The following is a 3,967-nucleotide window of genomic DNA, read 5'->3' as shown; positions in this document are numbered from 1 at the left end:
AAACCATTATGAATGGAGGAATGACTCATGATGTTCCACACTGACTAAGTTTCAAAGTGCTGGGATATTATGCAATTTGTATAGAGGCATTGATATAATTGGTGACTTCTGGGGGGAGGAGAATGGTTTCCTTCAGGAACACAGCCCCTGAGAGGCTATTTGTGCTCCAGTAGACACATACAAAAAGACCAAGTGCATTCAGTAGGCTTAAGAAAAGAACATATGAACTTGGGAGGGGAAAGTGGTGGCAGGGGACAGCAGAGATTTTGAGGGGAGGAAACAGAAGGTGAATTTGATCAAAATACATTATATGCGTGTATGAGATTTCAAACAATGAAAACAATTAAATATGCCATGTCAGATGGTTCAGTTACTTTCTCCCTGAGGTTAACCTTCTCTCTCATTCCTGTAGAGTGTCATGTGGGTATTTAATTAAATTTTGCAGTGAGCTACAGATCAGATAAGACTGGTTAAGTGAGCTGTTAAGCAAATGTCTTAACAGACATAAATAGAGATGCAGTGTACTATTTATGTTCTTAGGAAAAATTTAAAGGCTATTCTTCTCCAATTCTATAAACCAAGACTTAAGGTAAACAGCTACCCAAAAAGTTACAAAGGAATAGATTCTGCTGCGTTTTCAGGTCAAGTGTGGACTGTTTTTTTTTTTTTTCTCTGCAATTACTAACATTAGCTCAGCCATCTGTCCTTTTTCACCAGTGAACCCATACATTTCAAAGCCTCCAGCTGAGAAAAGCCAGACTGTTTCTCTTCTCCAGCAAAATGCAATGATTCTCAGCAATTTACAAATGTCTGCCAAAGCAAAAAAATATCTCGCAGATATCACAATGGTTTATATTGGGGTTACTGAACCCTACATTCACTGGTAAATAGCTCAAAAGGAAAATGTAGTTCTGTTACTGTAGTAACTTCCATAGTGCTCAGTAAGTGTGCGCGTGGTGAACCCAGTCTGTCGCTGAGCAGCTGGGAGCCTCTGCAGCTCTGTCACCTGCTGGTGCAGACTCACCTGGGATGATTGCTTTCATGTGCTTACTGCTCATCTCCCTCAGAGAATGCTGGCCTCTCAGGGGGCCACATCTACATTTCTCTTGGTCAAAATTGTGTCTCCATAAATCCAGCACAGCTCAAGAATTTCAATTCTTTCCAAATGGAAGGATAAGTAAGCATGAAAAAAAAAAATCAGTGATTCTTTTCCTGTCTGGGCAAAATATCAGTTTATTATGAAAATATAGAAATGTGTTTATTCCCTTATTGATACTTAACCTTTTCTTATGTGTATTTATCAACCTTCACACACACACACACACACACACACACACACACACACACACACACACACTTTAACAGTGGCAACAGTAACTTTCATTCAAGTTTTTAGTTCCTCTGTTGGCAGTGATTACAGAGCTAGCCATCCTTACACAGTGTCCACACCAACAATACCATGCCCAGAAACACTCTGCAGCCTGCCCTTGAGGGTTCTAGAGAGACTCTACTGGAAGAGCAGGTATGACCTGGGCAGGTACTCATCTTTGCTGGCCAGTGCTGCCTGGATGTGCTCATAGGTGGGTAAGTCCATTAAGTCACCCAGGGAGGCACAGCAGGCTTCCCAAGGAGCTTCTTGGAAGCAATCCTCTTGTTATCTTCTGGTTTCACATTGCGAAGGAGTGTGCACAGCTCGTGGGGCGGCTTTCTTGAACATGTATTCAGAACCTGCCTCCCCACATCCTCAAAGATCACAGGCCTGGAATCCAAGTTCATCATGAGCATGGACATCAGCTGTGCCTTGGCCCACTCTAGTTCCACCGAATTCACCGCTCTGCCCATCAAGATAAACCCTTTTGTGAGGATTTCTACCATTTCTTTAAATCGTCTTCAGTCTACGCTGTCGTGAATGCACAAGAGGCCTGTGTCTTCATAGCTGTGGTGGTAGAAGGTTGCACTGTAGATCAGTGTGCCAGTTGAGCACATTGAGATAGAGCCTGGAAAACACACCTTTGCCAGGCCCACCAGTAGAGAAGGAGCCCCTCTTCCCATCATCATCCTATTCACCACAGCAGAGGGGATGAAGTCCTTCTCTAGGAAGGAACAGCTCTCCAGTCCCACGATGATGTGTATGAGCTTTGGAATTGGGGTTGGGCCAAGGCTGACATTGGACATGTCTCTCTCTACCTGGATGATTACTCTAGTGTACTATGCCACTGATCTGTCAACAACCACAACCCCTGAAGCTCCCCAGGCAGGCTGAGCTCCCAGGAAGTACTTTCTGGCACATGCCACCAGGTGCTCATGCTCCACACCCACTCCGGCAAGCAGCATGGGGTCAGGAGTGTGGTAGTTCCTCAGGGAGGAATGCAGTACTTCTCCGTCAATCTTTACTGTATTCTCTGCAGGGCAAAACCGGCGCAGGCCCACTGTGTTCTCCGTAAAAGCAGCTTCATAAATCATCTCGGTGAGTGGTGGCTCTGGTCAGGTCTCATGTTCAGGTCTTCAAGTTCAAACTAGACAGCCATCCTTGTCATCTCAATTTCTTCATCTGTGAGGCAGGGGTGCAGAACCACGTCAGCCAGCAGGCCCACCACCATATCCAAACCTTTGCTGTCATCAGACAGAGCATGTATGGATGGTGTCTTTTGAGGTCTGGCAGTCACAGATACCACCATACTTTCCCAGCATATGCAGAATTTCATCTTTGCCGTTAAATAAAGCAGTAGATGAAAATGCTAATTTTTCCCCAAAATGAGCAATTCTACTAAGATATTTCACTTCATGTCGTGATCCTGAATTAATAATTCAGAATTACTCAAACTTATTTTTAGATGCTACAAAAAGCCCGTTGTCTAGAGTGGTAACTTTGGTTTCAATTTTTTCCTGTCTGTCAATTGTAGCAAATATAGGCTTGGACACTCTAGGTAAGGGGTGAAGAGGGAGGGATGTTGGGGTACATAATGCCACTGCTGAACCCTATGTGTGCAGGAAGTACAAACCTGAGCCATGAGCACAGCACTGCAGAGCCTCGAAGAAGTCGCACAGCTGCCCACACTTCTGTCTTCACTGTGTTCCCACACTTCTGCCATATATTTTCTTTAACATGTTTAATTTCCAAAGACCCAGAAAGACACGCATGGCATATACTCACTTATAAGTGGATATTAGCCCAATATACATGTCCTCTGAGAGACTCCACCCAGTGGGGGATCAGGACAGATGCTGGGACTTGTTGCTGGACTCCAGGTGAGAGTGGTATGGAAGCATGGGGGAGGGGGATGGAAGAACCCAGAGGGTTTAGGAGTCCCACAAGGACACCATCAAGGTCAAGGTCGGCCTGCACAAACTGTTACACCATCCAAGGACAATGTACGCACGAAACCTAGACCCCCTGCTAAGATATAGCCTATGGACAGCTCATTCTCCATGGTTGTGGGGAGAGCTGGGACTGCCTCTGACATGAACTCTGGTGGCCACAATTTGATTACTTTACATTAGTGGGGAGGCCCAGTGGAACACAGAGGAAGGAGAAGCAGGCTATTGGATGAGACCTGCTAGGCTGTGGTTACATGACGGAGAAGGAGGTCACCTTCTGTTAGAGGTCTAGGAGAGGGGAATAGGGCAGAAGAGGGAGAGAGGGTAGGAACGGGAAGATACAAGTGAGGGGATAACAATCGGGATGTAATCTGAATAAATTGTAATAAGTTAAAATAAAAGCATTAAGAAAAAAGAAAAAATGTTTAATTTTCCATTTGTTATAGCACAATGTTCAAAGTTTATACCAGAACAATTATCTTCACAATTTGGTCCCACCCCTATTTCTTTCCACGTCCCATGCTTATCTTTCTCTATCAATATGCTCTCTATGATGTAGCCAGACCAAGTTATTCTCAACCCCATATCTTCCATGTACTTTCAGAACTATATCACTGTGCCCTTCACCTTTGTTTGGTAAACTCTGTTA

General features: G+C 44.4%; 1 pseudogene; it reads right to left on the bottom strand.

The window, feature by feature from the left end:
* Positions 1 to 1,507: 1,507 nt before the first annotated feature.
* On the bottom strand, positions 1,508 to 2,786 carry LOC127199906 (mitochondrial-processing peptidase subunit alpha-like; annotated as a pseudogene).
* Between the last annotated feature and the right edge of the window lie 1,181 nt (positions 2,787 to 3,967).

Source organism: Acomys russatus, chromosome 16 (genome assembly GCF_903995435.1).
Source record: "Acomys russatus chromosome 16, mAcoRus1.1, whole genome shotgun sequence".
In the NCBI taxonomy this organism is placed as follows: Eukaryota; Metazoa; Chordata; class Mammalia; order Rodentia; family Muridae; genus Acomys; species Acomys russatus.
The sequence above is the reverse complement of the archived record's forward strand: the minus strand, read 5'-3'. Positions and strand labels throughout refer to the sequence as shown.